Source organism: Taeniopygia guttata, chromosome 12 (genome assembly GCF_048771995.1).
Source record: "Taeniopygia guttata chromosome 12, bTaeGut7.mat, whole genome shotgun sequence".
In the NCBI taxonomy this organism is placed as follows: domain Eukaryota; kingdom Metazoa; phylum Chordata; class Aves; order Passeriformes; family Estrildidae; genus Taeniopygia; species Taeniopygia guttata.
Window position 1 is genome coordinate 7,643,357 of NC_133037.1, and position 15,061 is coordinate 7,658,417.

The window sequence follows — 15,061 nt, forward strand, 5'->3', positions numbered from 1 at the left end:
AAGATTTTTATCCACATTTATCCCTCCTTGTGGACACAGGAGCTCTTGGGTGCAGACTGGAAAATACCCTTGCTCAGGCATCCTAAGATTATACAGGTTCCTGACTGCCCTGCTTTTTATCTCAAAGGTGATTGTTTTCAGAAATTGTCTAATAAGCAAGAAACACTCCTGAATTTTTGGAATTAGGTTTAGGTGATTTTATGTAATTCTTGCCTTTCAACTATTGGTTTCAACTTTGCCTTTCATTCTTTCAAGTTGCCCTTTGTCATGTTCTAGTTCAGAAAACATTAAAAGTAACCTTTACCTAATGTTACAAGATATCAGGAGAGTTGTCTGCCTCAGTAATGGAAGTGTTTAATTTCAAGAGGGGGGCAAGTTATCATCTGACTAATACAAAGGGAAGGAATTATGTCTGGAGGCAAGGTCCCTGGACTGGGACTCAGGGACTGTGTTCCTAGCTCAACTTTGTGCACTTCTTTCTACTGTATTCTGTTTTAAGCTTTCTGTATCTCATTTACTTAAGCTTTAAGTTCTTTAGAGTTGGGGCTTTACCATGTACCATGAAACTATGAGGTCCTGATTTTCACTTGGAATGTCTGGGTACTCTAAGAAAAGACAAGAAAAAAAAAAAAAAGCTCACATCATTGGCTCAGTGCAGGAAACAGGCAAGTCACAGGGCTTCTGATGCAGACTCACTCTTAAAGACACTCTGTTCATCATATCAGCCTTTTACCACCATCTGAAGTTGTTCTTTGTATGTTTTTGCACCAATAAAGTGTATGCTGAAATTTGCATCCCCTCCTAGAGGTTACCATTTATAAGCACTTTTCCATGCCTGGATGAAAGCAGCAGTAGATACACAGTAATGCTCAGCATTAATGGACTATGGAGAGGGAAAGGAGCCCTGCATACAGCCCCTCTGAGGGCAGCACAAGCCAAAGGACATCCCATCCCAGGGATGTGATGTGGGCAAAGCTGGTATCCCTTGAGCTGTATGAGACAAGAACATGGTGGTGGTCAAGGCACACCATGGTGGGGACTGTGAGAGCCAGGAACATCCCCTGAGTGTCCTTCCAAACACAGAACACAATCAGACAGCTCCTGAACTTCTGCAGCAAGAAGTCTAAAGAGATTTAATTGCTCCAGTTTTAGAACTGGGTAATTGTAGCTGGTCAAAGTGTTTCTGCACTGCAGTAATTAACCATGTAGTGCACTGGTTCTCCTGACAGCCCTGATGTCGTGCTCTGCAAAATTGATTTCCTTCTTCTCTATTAATATGCATTTGCAGCAAAATCTACACCACTGACCTTATATCTTAATGATCACTTGGTTATAGGAAAAGATGCAAGTCAGAACCCCAGAGGTTAAATGTACAGCAAAAAATACCAGTTGGTCTGGGAATTAATTTCAGTTCCCTATGAGGGAGAAAAACCTTCATTGTCTCAGATGATTTTTAAATGCCAAGATCATCTATTTAGAAAACTCATTAAAAAGATTTTGTATATCTGAGATCCTAGTTTGGTCAGGTGAACCTTTTTTCTATTAAAAACCACATAAAGTAGACACTAAATATATGATATGAATTTATTCAAATTTCAGATTTCTAAAAATATTATTGAGAGCACTATATAACTACAAATCCCTGTGAATAAATTCCTAGTGTAAAATACGAGTCTAGATCCTTGAGGACTGGAAGATGGAGCAATGATCTTGGGTAGGTGTGGAGCTGTGATGTTTTTGAAAAACATGGCTTTGAGAAATCAAAAAGAAAGAGAGAAAGGCAGATCTCCTTAAGCTGCTTGGCTGCTTGGGACAAATCCTGCAGAAACCAGACATTTAAAAGATGCTTTTGGATTATGCTGTTTGGAGCCATGGCTGAGTTCAACTAGATTAAGTACTTGGAATCATCCAAGCCATTGTGAGGCACCTGACAAGTGTGTGTGGTCTGTGTGCCTCCAGAAGCATTTGGAAAGCACAGAAAGATCAAGCTGGGCACTTTTTTGCTAATGGGATTCATTCATTCAGCAGTGTCATTTGTGTTTCATAAGAGAAAGAGACTGCTCTAAAGAAGGTGGCATATTAGATAAGTCAGAGTTTGAGCTGACCTTAGGGGTTTGTATCTTTCATAATATTATACTCTCATTTATTTTGTTTCAATTCATGTGAGTCAGTCTGCATAGGAAGAAATCTGCCACAGGAAAAAAAAAAAAAAAGTTCTACAGCAGTTGTTAGGTCTTTTGCATAATTTAGAATCCCTTCAACAGCAGAACTGGGCCAATCCCAACCTTTTTGTTCTGGTTTGGGTCTCTAGAAGTTTGTCATGAAAAGGGCAATTGTTCTTATTTCAGCAAATAACCCAAACCCACAGTGAAACCCTCAGCCAGGGAAAGACCAGGCCCTGCATCCAGGGGAAGACACTTCTGATGGAGAGTCAGCTGAGGCTGCTCACCATTGGTGGCTGCCCTCCTTTGGCAGATTTGCCAATTAAACATGGCATTCACACTCTGCTATTGCCATTAGCAGACACATAATATTAAAAAAAGTTTGTTTCCTATATGCAGTTGTCCAGAACTCAAAGTATGAAAAGCTACAGAGTTAAAACATTCTTGACAAGGCTAAGTAATGCAAATATATATCCAAAGATTCTGCACAAGTTCCATCCCAGCATTGCATGTTGCACTTCTGCTTGCAAAAGAACTGTTAATTTGGAAAAAGAGAACAGGAAATATCACTATATTCAGAGAATTGTTCTGCTAAGGAAAGATAATTTATTTAATTAAAGTGAATTGACTAAATTGAAGATGTCTGGAGGTACCTCTGGACAATACTAAGGTGAAGGACAAAATTTATAGTTCATAGGAAACATGGAAAATGATATCTTCTCTGATGATTGTCTAAATGTATCTGATGTGAAACGTGTCTTAAGGAATTTTTTCCCAAAATAATGATTACAAGGAACTTCAGGAAATATTTAAGCCTAATTTACCTTTATTTCTGGTGTTTTAGGTTAATGAAAAGCATTTCCTAGGCATCTGTACATTGCCTTCTGTGTTTTTTCTTACCATGAATCTCATGACATAAGCATAAGAATATTAAAAAATATATACATGCTGCAAGGTCAAAATGCGCTTACAAGCAGGTGGAGCACAGAACAACATGGCTACCTGCTCCAGCACTCCTCTCTGATATCTGTGACATTAGCAGCAGGAAACAACTACAATTATTTGAGAAGCATTATCTGTGCTCTTTGTTTAAGAAAGGAAAAAAGCAGTGAAACATCCCAGTTAAGGTGCTGAATCATTGGAGAGCCATTTACCACCCCAACTCCTTCCTAGTGGAGACTTTGCCTGAAATACATCACACTGCAGAGTCTGTGCACTTTCCAAGGAACACCTCCAAAGATATATGTAATGCAAAGGTATCTGCATGCATTGATATGGTAATCAAGTGTAGATGTCATAGTAGGTTACTTGAGATTATGTCTTTTACAACACAATTACATTCCCATTAAATTAATACAGGAATCTTAGCAAGTCACACTTGCTGGCAAATGCCTACTAAATGGTTGTCTGTTACAATGCAGAAAAATGCAAATTTTGACTGATGCTGAAGTACACGACTTCATTGCAATAGACAAACAATACTGATCCACTTCTCAGCCGTTTGTGGGTTCCTTTTTCCTTATCCATTGCAGTGTTCACAACCAGGGTACCTGATACAGTGACCTGTATTTCAATATGTGCTTGGAAAAAACCCCAACCAACCCCCAGACATAATCACAGTGAGAATTGATAAGTTTTCATGTCTGAGGGGGGAATGTTCAAATTATTTATGTGTCTAATGCTATGCCCTCTTTATCTTCAGCACACGCCTGTAAGTTCCAAACTTAAGTAGTTTCCTGACTTAGGATTTTGTGTTGCAAATTTAAAGGTGGCACAACTGATTGTCCTGTTTATAGCCTTGAGTATGCTGGCATGTTACAAGGTTCCTATATTAATGATTTGTTCCTTCCAGTTGATGGTGTAGAGCCCTGAGTATTTGGCAGTGAGCACACCACCTGTGCTGGGTTACTTTGATACCAAGAGATGGAATCCTTCTATTTTCTTGCTGCAGCAATGGAAATCTCTACTTGCAGCTTTCTGATCTGTCAAGAAAGATGGAGAAAACTCCAGAAGGAATTTGCCTTCTAAAAAATTCCACCCAGAAGCTGTGTCCTTTTTTCAGAACTCTCCAGGATAAATTAGTCATTTGTTTAAGCTGGGCTCTTTGATACACTGGGAGACATTGTCACTGTCTAAGTTGAAATGCTTCCATAAGAAATGCTGGGTGCTGTCATCTTCCTCCAGTGACTGGAAAGAGGCTGCTGAAAGTCATGGAGGCCAAAGCAAAATAAAAACAGTGTGATGGAAAGTTGGAGCCATTTCCTTGGCTGTGGTAGCTTACAATAACTTTCAAAAAGTCAATACTGCTACACTTAATTACTCTGAGTAAAAAATTTTGCTCCATATTTTCATCAGCCTTTCAGAGCAATAGAATCTTAGTCACCCACAGCACAGCCTTCATGGTGGCATGGACCAGAATTAACTCTGGCTATGGAACCAGCCCAGATCGATTGCTGAAGTAAAAAGCCTTGTTACTTACAAAGACAGACTTGCATTAAGTATGCACAAATCATAGGCTCAGACAGAAGAGTGTTTTCTGTAGCTATTGTCAAAGGCAATGAAACAAAGTATTTGTGCAGATTCAGTTCTCATCAGAGATATTAATGCATGCAAAATCTTTTTGGATTCCTTTCTACAACCACAAACCTTAGCTCAATCCTTAATCTCATGATTTGGCCTCAAACTTACAAAAAAAAAAAAAGCCAGTCATGTAGCTTTTGCAGCTGTCTGCAACATAATTCATAGTGGAAAATTCATTTCAGCTTGATTTATTGAGGGTGCTCACTTAAATCTTCTGTAGCACGATAGATTGCATCTCAGTAAAAGGGGCCAAACCAAATGGTATTTGGATGAAGTATAAAGCTTCAGACCCTGACCTGAGCACATTCCTAAGGCTCGATGACTTCATCATCCAGCCATTGCTAAATTAAAGATGAAGAGCGTAGGAAGCTGTGCGTAGCAGATGCAAACGTGTTTTATATAGAATATGCTAACTTTGACTATTTTTTGGTATTGTTTGCACACCCAAGGAACATAACATGAATTTATACAGATTCTCTGTGGGTGTAGGAATGCACACTCATCTAATAAAGGAAACTATATATATGAAAATTCAATTTTCTTGGAATTTAACCAAATTCGTGTATGTGAAGTAGACAGTATTTTCACACACACACACACACACACACACACACACACATAGATATAATTTTTTTCTTCCAAGTACTAAAAATAATCCATCCTCATCATGAATACATTTTAAGAGATCCATTATATGAGCTCAATAGTACCTAAATGCATAGATTACATGAAAAGTTCTGTGGTGATGTTCCTGTAGGACAAAGACTGAAAGTTTGCAAAGCCCAAGCTGAATACGTTTACGAATAAAAGAAGTTTTAATGTCTGTTCTGGAACCGAAAAGAATTGGAAAAAAAAAATCTCCTGTATGCTCAGAAAGAGGTAAAATGGAAAGACAACTTGAAAGCTGCCTCATACAGCAAGTAACACTATCTGAGATCTGCATTTTAAGAGCATCTTCAGAAAGAATTAAGTCAAAACAAGGATTATCAATATGAAAATATAATCAGCAAGGATAGAATTTTATGGGCCTTTTCCCATGCTTAGACAAATAGAAATAAATGTGCAAGTAGGAGGCTGAGAGACGATTATGACAGTACATGGAATGATTATGCTTTTATTTCCACAGGTAATCAAATGGAGAAACAATCGAGTCAAACTCAAGATATCCTTGCATCTTTTTGCCCTTTGTCACTCCGAAGGGGAAATTAGAAATTTATAAGTGAAGAAAAATAAGGGTTCACAAGACACTCCTCCATCCAGTGTCAGAGATGCCAATTTCTGCCTGTTTGTGGAGGGATTGTGAACAACCCAAACACAGACCTTGAGCATGGTTTAGATTTGTGAACAGACACAAACATCCTCCTCTCAAAGAAATGGGAACATATAAAGAATGGCTGCTAAAAGGGTAAAGCATATGTGCAAATGGTTATTCATGAAAAGCAACATTCAGTGGTGAAATAGAATTGTAGTTACCCTGGCAGTGAATGGCAGCTCTCATCTTTCTTCACATACTGCTTTTAACCCAATCTTATTTCAAGTGTCATTGTCAAAAATGCCCTGACCAACTGTTTCAAGGTGACACTGGAATGCTTGAGACATCTTTTCCACTTTTATTTTTTGAGTATACCTGTTAAATCATTCTTAACTGTTGCTAACAAAGAGTTGGTATTTTTTTCTATTTCTGTATGAAGGCCTAGCCTTCCTTTTTTTATACAAGCACATACACTTTCACTCATTGTATTTGACCTAAACCTTCTATTTTTAAAAAACTTTATTCATATATAAAATTTACTATATAAAGATATTATAAGTCAATAGCAGGAGTTACATTATACTAAGCATGCAGCTATTTCAACCTGATTGATCTTGTTACAGCTTGTCATTCAATTTCCTAATTAAAAAGATGCAATTTTGTTTCTATAAGGCACCCAAGGAAAATGAAATTCTGAGCAAAAAATAAACCAAACCTCTTCTGGAACTTACAAAGAAATGTCTTATCATACTCCAATACAGAAGGTCATTGATATACTGCCTCTGACTAATTATAAAAATTTGAAAAACAGAATGTTTCTTACCTTCATTAATATTTTTCTTTACTATAGGGATAGAGGTCTGGGACTTGGACAAAACAAGAAAGGTCGCAATTAGAGCATCATTCTTTCACTCCTTTGAGAATCTACTGAAGACTTCAGAGAGAGAAGTTATTTAAGAATGTGCTTAAATATCCCTTGTCACTAAAGAACATCAGCACATCCTTCTCTTTGCTTGGAGATTTATTGTACTTGGCTGAATTGAGGAATCATTCTAAATTTAGAGATAGAGCACAATTTGTACTGTAAGATGGAAATATAAACACAAATTCCAACTTCCTCATGAAAAGGAATTTTAGGATTATTTGTTGACTTCATGTAGCAGGGATGAAAGAAGACTTTATACAATGGTGCTTTGCAGTGCAGATTGCTTCTTGAGCTTTTCTTTCCAGAGTCTGGTATCTATGAAGACCCCACCTCTGTGGTGGTAAGTTCTAAAAAGCAGCTGTCAGGGTTCCTATCAAAATGGTTTTGTGATCAGCATTTCAAGGAGCAAAGGATAAACTACAACTGTATTGCTTGATCCAGACAAGCCCAGCAGTGTTCAGCAGGTGATGCCAAGGAGGTGTTATAGATGTTGTGGCCAGTTATATTGTTAAAGGTTATTACTTTCTGCATAATTTTATAATAATTTTACAGACATTAATGCAAGACAGTAAATCAAGCATTGCAATTGAAGTGTTAAAATAAACTCAGGACTGTAAATGTTTACATGTGTTAATAATAATGTTGCCAACCCAGCACAAGCCAGTGTAACATCACCTGCCATATGAAATTCCCAATCTGAATAAAAGCCCTCAGAAACTGATGTCAGTAAGTCTGTCTGCTGACATCAGTGAGCTTTCCAAACACCAAACCAAATGTGGGTCATTCTGAAAGCTGGTTTTGTCTGGTTTCTCCTGGAAAACTTCATTGTGGCACTTTTAATTTTTCCCCAAGAGTCAATTAAAAAATGAATGCAGGAGGAAGGACTTTTTTGCTGAGAGAAGTATCTTCTTGAGCTTAGATTATTATAGATTTAATGACTCATTTCATTAGCTGACACTGCTCCGAATGGCTTTTGTTAAGAAACTATCAATCACTGCTGGAAATTCTGCTTCAAGTATTTGCAAACAGTTAACAGCCAAGATGGATGACAGGAGATGGAGAGGAAGGACATGGCAGGAGATGCTATGGTGTTTTACAGCCTGTTGTCTGCAACCAGATGTCCATTGCTCAGCCCATTCCACAGGCTCTCTGCAGTGATTTCCTGCAGAGCACAAACCAAGGATGGGACCTTTGCCTTGGGGCTGCACCTACGAAGTTGTGAACTTTAACATCAGGCATTTTGTTACAGCAAAGGGACACCTTGTCATCCACTGTCACTGAATGACATCCGATTCATCCCTGCCACTAGATGACAGCACCGCAACACACATCTAGGAAGGAACCTGTATTTTGCTATGGGTTAAGAATTCCTTGGGACGCAGGTTTCAGGAATTTTGGGACTAGCTCCATGGAGGCAAGAGGTGACATGGAATTTGTATGTCTTTGGACTTCTCCATCCTACACGAATGATGAGAAGGAACTTGCATGATGTCTGCGCTGCTGAGCAGGATAAAAGCCTCACCAGCCCTGGAACGCTCTGCAGCTGGATGGTTTCCTGGTGTTTGTTCAGGTAAAGCAGAAAGCAGAACATAGAGGCCAGCAACCCTCAATGCCAAAACATGGACATGGCTACTAAATCAAAATGTCTAAGGAAGGTATTTGGTACAAGAAGAAATTAGGATCCTTTTGAGATCAGATGTCTTCTGATGTTTTAGTTTCACAAGACTTAGTGCTGATCTGGAAACTTCAGGAATAGAGCAGACCTTTACATATTGGGAGACTAGAGAACACTGCTACTGATGGATGCTTTGGGACGGAAAACACCAATAATTCTGTCATGATTTCATGTACACTTCTTGACACACTCAGGATTTCTGATTAAATACTATAGTCAGATGTTCTGATGAGAAATCAAAGATAACAAAAGGAAAAAAATCTATGAGTTCAGTTTCATGAGCATTAATTCTGGAGAGTTGGTACAAATGACAATCTTCCTTTTTACTCTTTTTCTTTAGTCTAAGTTACATTTTTCTTCCAAAAAGAGAAAGAAGAGGGCTACCACATAAACAGGTCCCTGCTCCAAATTTCTATAATCCAGTCCACTTCTTGTGCTCAGTGCAGGGAGTGGAATACATGATCTATTGAGATCCTCTTCAATCCCAGTTTTCTTCCTTAAGCCATTGTAGTCTTTGAGTTTGAATTAATACAATATTTAGTTATATTGATTCTTCACCCCCTAAGAAGGAAGATCTAGGAGTAAGTCAATATTCCCATGCCACAAGACAGGGCTCTACACCAGACTCTAAGGAGAAGGGTGTCTCATGGTAGAATAATCTAGAAATAATTAACTGTTCCTTCAAAGAGGTCTTGGAATGGTCTCCCATATTTGTGCAAGTACTCTACCTTCATGATATTCTGAGATTGATCCCAGTGTCTTTCCTCTCCTTTGTCCTTTTCCATAAATTTCTGAACATAGGACTTTTTTTGCTTGGCAAAAAAAAAGTGGTACATTCCTGTGAAAACTTTTGCTTTTGAAAACCCTGCTTTTCCAAGAAACAGTTCTGTTTCCAAAGTTTTTCCAATCAATAGATGGGGAGAAGGTTTATGGTTTTCTGTGTGGAGAAGAAAAAAGAAAAGAGGAAAAATGGCAGATTTAATTTCAGTGTAACATTTTAAACCACCCCTCACCCCCTCAAAAAATAAAATCCTCTCCTGCTTATCTGTCCTTTCTTAAAGGTGCACAGGTCTAGTCCTGAATTATTAAAGTGCTTTCCTCCACATTTGGTCAGTCCCTGATAATTAGTGCTGTTGCACATGTGTAGGTATTCACCACATACTGGTGGTAACACAACAGGACAGCAATATATTAGCATTTTGTGACCAATTCTTTAACATGTTTACCATTTTTCTTATAATTCTGCTTTCTTTCAAAGGGTAAGGAGAAATTACAGCCCACTGAGAAAAGGAGGAGAGAGTAGTTGTGTGTGGGCAGAGAATAAGTGTATTACAGAATTTTGTGATTTTCTTTCATCTGTTTCTTTCTATTTGATAATAAAGCTGGTTGATACCATACAGAGAGTACTTTATCATTGGCAAAAAATGTGTAGGAGAAAAAACCCCAAGCCACCATTAATTGCTTATAAATATATGCTCTCAACACTAGCAATCAGCCTTCAGGATTTCTAACATCTAAATTCTGTTCAATTCCTTCATTTGAATACAATTATCAACTTGTATCTTTTCTAGCATGATTAAACACATCGCTTGCAGGTAGGTTATGATTAAATTGGGAAGATTTGCATTTTTTGAAGTACACAGTCTCTGTGTCTCTCTGTAGGTGTGTCTGTGCACATCCATGTCCCAGTATAAACTTCCCTATGTGTGGATACAGACATGAATGTGTGTGTGAGTAAATAGGGGAGTGAGGAGCAGGAAAGAGGAACTACAGCTAAGTTCCATGGAATGATCTAGATGCTCAGGCCAGATTATTCAGTCTTCTGCACCCAGTTGCATCCAATGTGACATTCATAAGAATTCAGTACTGGTTTCTCAGGGAAGCTTAAGACCCAAGATGCTGAGCCTTTCTCATTCTTCCAACCACATAGCTTGAGGAGCTCAGCTGGAGGTTGTTATTTCTTTCCTAGAAGGCCTGTGTTTTAAAAGCAAGTAGGAAAAAAAAAGAAACTGTCTCAGCTTGCTGAAAGCTTTTTCTTTAGACAGTCATGCCTTGCATACATATGGTTGCACCTGCAAACACTATAGGAATATTTGTGCAGGCCTGTTGAAAAGCTGGCCATAAAAGTAATTTTCCCCAAAGCCATGGCTATAAAAAAAAATTTCCTTACCAAAATTTTACATGCTTTGAAATATGTTTTTATTTCCCTTACATATTATTTACTGTTGTTCTGCCTCCCCCCTGCCCTACAGAGCACCAAGGCTGTGCTTGAGAGAGACACAAACATTCTCTCATGTTATGATCTGATGTTATAATATGTTCTGATACCATATAAATGAGAAAATCAGTGCCAGTAGCATAACATATCAGTATACAACAGGAAAAACTGCATGAGTGATGGCAGAAAGGGAAATATCTCGTGTCTGCTCAGTGGTAATTGGGAATAAGGTGGGCACTTCTGCTGCTCATGTGCCTGCCTATGGCAACTGAGTCTGAACTTCACTCTTGCATTACTTGGCTGGTTTAACACTAACACAACACCACTGGGGTTGTGTTAAGACCAACTGACATTGGTAAAGATGAGGGCAAAGTTAAGCCTCCTCTACCTGAATATCATCCACTTGGTCTTCTTTTCCTCACAGTCTCTACCTTTTCTCTGCCTGTGGCAAATTAAATAGGCAGGGCATTTAATTTGTTGTTGCTGCTCATCTTGCAGTTCCAGCTGTCAATCAGCTTCAAGCTGATTAAATGTCAGGTATGGTCCTAGAGGGCCAAAACGCAGAGAAAGGCCATGTTACCATTTGCACTTCCATCATGAGAATCAGGAGTTTATCATATTAATAAGACTATGGTAAGAAGAATGCTACCTAAGTGAGACAAATTCGAATGTGTTAGGATCCACACTGTTGGACAGTACAGCCTTTGTCTTCATTCATGGACTTGCTTTACAGCACTGCTGAGAGACTCCACTGTACTCCTCAGCAGAGACACTTGCAATGTAAATAGCAGGACAGACAAAAGAGAGGGAAAAGCAGAATCTTCATTCTAGTCAGGCCTTCTGGGTCTCCATGATATTAAATGAACTGTCCAAGGCTGCACAAGTAGTCTGTGGCAGTGACAGTTTTCTGTATTTCATAGTAATTTGTAAATGTCTGTGCTACACAACCAACAAGTTTTCAAGTTGCCAAGATCTTTTGCCTCAAAATAAGGTCACGACTACTCAAGTCTGAGGAAGTTTGATGCCTTTTACAGTAGTTATCACACCTGGGAAATATTGAGAAGTTTCATTTTCTGATTCATCTTCCTCACGGTTGTGCCTACGTGGACTGCAGCACAGTGGTGGGACACCAATTTACCCTTCATGCATTCTCTCTGGCTTTGCAACCTATTGTTGCAAATGGGATTCTGCATTTTTTCTTCTGGCACTTGTGATTTTGATACTACTCAACAGGAGTCAATGATCCTTTGTAGAAAAAAAAAAATAACCTCATCTTTAGCAGAACTTTTAAAACGATAGGAAGACTGAGAAAGACTAAGAGTAGTTTTGAAAATTTATTTGGTAGACACAAAGCAAAAAAAATTCAGAAAAGTTATGTATGCTGAAACACTGCTGATTTCAGGAAAATTGTGACAAGTAAATTTGGCCCATTTGCTTCTCTCTCATGTGAGGGGTAAAGGATACTCAAAACTGACAAAGTCAGAAAGGACTAAAACAATCCCAGATAATTCAGATGAAAGGAGCTTAACCATACAGTTGACTAGGAAGTAGAAATGACTGTAGTTGGACAAGAAAAATCCAGAATTATTTTGGTACTTGCATGGACTACACTTAGAATGTTTGGGAATAGCATCCATAAGGTGCTAAAATTCTCTAATAAGCCAAATGTGTATTTGGGTATGTCGGAAAATCAGTTGAAAAGACTAAGAAAAGGTGGTTACACATATGGGGCAATGCTAGCATGACAGATGGTATTTGTTTTATTTATGTCTTCACAACTGTGTTTATGTTCTTTCAAGAAGCCTGTCTGTGGAGTCTTGCAGAGAGGTTGTACAGGCTCCTTCCTCAGGGAAGCTGTTGAGTGTGTTGAGACAGAAACAATTCCAGGCTTCATGGGGCCAGCAGAGGAGATAGAGAATGAAGATGATGGCTGGAAGCTCATGAAAAGACACTGCAGAGATGAGGAGGGTGAAACGAGGCAAATCTCACAATAGATGTTCTCTTCCAAGGAACAAGAGAACAGAATTGGCTCAGTGATTTAGGAAGTCATGGAGTCAACTGGGAGCAACCAACCACCAGCAAGGACAGAGGGACATGGAATAGATACATACAAAACATTGTCATGCAGTTCTATCACCCCCACCTGTCTTAAATAGTATTTAATAAAAAAGTTTAATTTTCAGTTTTTCTTAAAGTAAATGTTGGGTTTTTTGAATTTAAAACCATTCTGTCTGCACTAGGTTGAAGGTTTAGGCACATCAGGTGTAGTGCTTGGTTGATTCACTGTCCTCACAACAGTCAAAATATAAAAAGCATTAGGACAACCTAATTTAATGCAAACATCTATTAAACATTTTCTGATTTCTTGGGAAAACAGAAAGTACTAGAAATTCTCAATGATAATGAATCCTTGAATTAAAATTTTGGTCTTTAAACCTTTCTTTCAAGTACAACAAATTGTATATAGAAAAATATATACAGTAAGTCATATGCTTCAGGAAAAGACACACAATCCTAACAGAAATTTGGTTTTTTGCCAGATGTTGAGCTTTGGCTCAAATAAATTTTCTCTTAGAACATAGTTCCATCGACAGATAAGTTTCTGAGCAGATCACTAAGATATTGGTTTTTCTTTTCAGTTCTTCAGATAACTGCTTCGGGTGCTTTTGGCTAATGTAAAATAGAGCTCCTCTATGGTGAAAAGATTTTGGTTTTATTTTTCAAGCCATTCCCAGGAGAATGAGATCATTCAGATGTCAGTTCCTGTTAGGTAAACAGCACATCTTGGACCTTAGTGCAGAAGCCTCTCATTGCTACCACTGCATAGAGGATAATGCAAACAATTTATACTTTCCATTTATGTTAATAGTGGCTTATTAAAAATTCATCTGAACAACTGAAGCTGGTAGAATCCCCCATAACACTAAATAATTAATGTCTTCCACAAAGGTGACCTAGGCTCAGCAGGCAATACGTATTTTTTTGGCTTAGCACAGGAATTTCTTGTTCCCTACCAAAGGAAATAACCAGTGTCCCTATGCCAGTGCCAGGGAATAACTAGGTATCTTCCAAAGCTATATTATTGAATAAGACACTGCCAAATGTAGCTGATGGTAAATGCCAAGGAGGAAAAAAATTATTTTTTAATCTCTGTTCTCTTCTGACACTTTCCCCCCTCAGAACATTGCAGATGTCAGGGGCTGGCTCTCAGCTTCAAATCCCTTTGCACAAAATAGGGTGAGAAGCAGCAGTGGTGCTGCTACTACCTTCTATCTGGTGATCAAGGGTTAGAGCAGGAAGGACATGAAAAATACAAACTCAAATCTCATTTTTGTCAGCAGATTTCAAGACAGATCTTCATCTTTCTGTTTTCCTGAAGCTTGGTTGATTTTGAGAGTTGATGAGTTGATTTCAGTTTTGACTGCTATAATTTCTATTTAATTAATATACTTATTTCAGAAATGTAAAGTCAGTGGAGAAAGTGTCCCAGACTCCTTATTTACCACGTGAAAAGAGAGATTTGATTTGCAATGACTTTTAAAATCTCTCTCTAGTACAAATATATTGAATTTTCAATTAATATTTTTTTCTGTGCAGTGTGCTATGAGTTCAAGAGACAAGTATTCTCTCTTAGAATAATCAATAATTGGGTTTTGAGGACAACATGATGGAATTTGCAGGGTCGAGTCACTCAATATGGATCTGTCACATCTCCAATTTGTGCATTCAAATATTTCAGCAAAATTGAGACAAACTCTGAACTCTTCAGCACTGGCAAAAGGAATTTCTGATCATGATCAATTACTTATTGGCTGGTTATGATCATGAACAATTACTGCTGGACAAGTTTTACAGTTATAGACTACAAGTGGTAACTGAAGAGTGAATCTGAGGATTAAATGTGGTGCGAGTCTAAACTCTCTCTTAGTCACCTCTAAAGAGGTGTCTAAGGCCAGTGTAAGCACTTTAGAAGACCTTGTTCTTACTGAATTGCTCTCAGGTGAAAAATTAGGTCTGTAAAAAAGTGCCATTCTTTGCTTTTCATAAGCATGTATGAGTAAATCCAATAATTCCACTTGTACCAGCTGACAAAATAGGGAAAACTTCAATTCAATTCTATAGAACAGGAATTATAAATTATATAAATATATTTTTAATATATTATAATTAGAACAATGATTAAAAATGCAGTAATTTTTATGAGCAATAAAGGTCTGAAATCTGTTAAAACTATACAAAACAATACTGA

At 38.0% G+C, this 15,061-nt stretch overlaps 1 long non-coding RNA gene across 5 annotated transcripts in view; it reads right to left on the reverse strand.

Annotated features, from left to right (window-relative positions):
* Positions 1-15,061, reverse strand: part of LOC115497013 (uncharacterized) — a 46,492-nt gene that overhangs the window by 15,183 nt on the left and 16,248 nt on the right. For 2 of the 5 annotated variants that reach the window (XR_012058040.1, XR_012058042.1), the window contains exon 4: positions 3,317-9,531. The exons of 2 other annotated variants lie outside the window; for them this stretch is intronic. This is a non-coding gene — a long non-coding RNA (uncharacterized lncRNA). Of the gene's footprint in view, positions 1-3,316; positions 9,532-11,270; positions 11,358-15,061 lie in introns of those variants that run through there. One more of the 5 variants, XR_012058041.1, reaches the window with a different exon arrangement.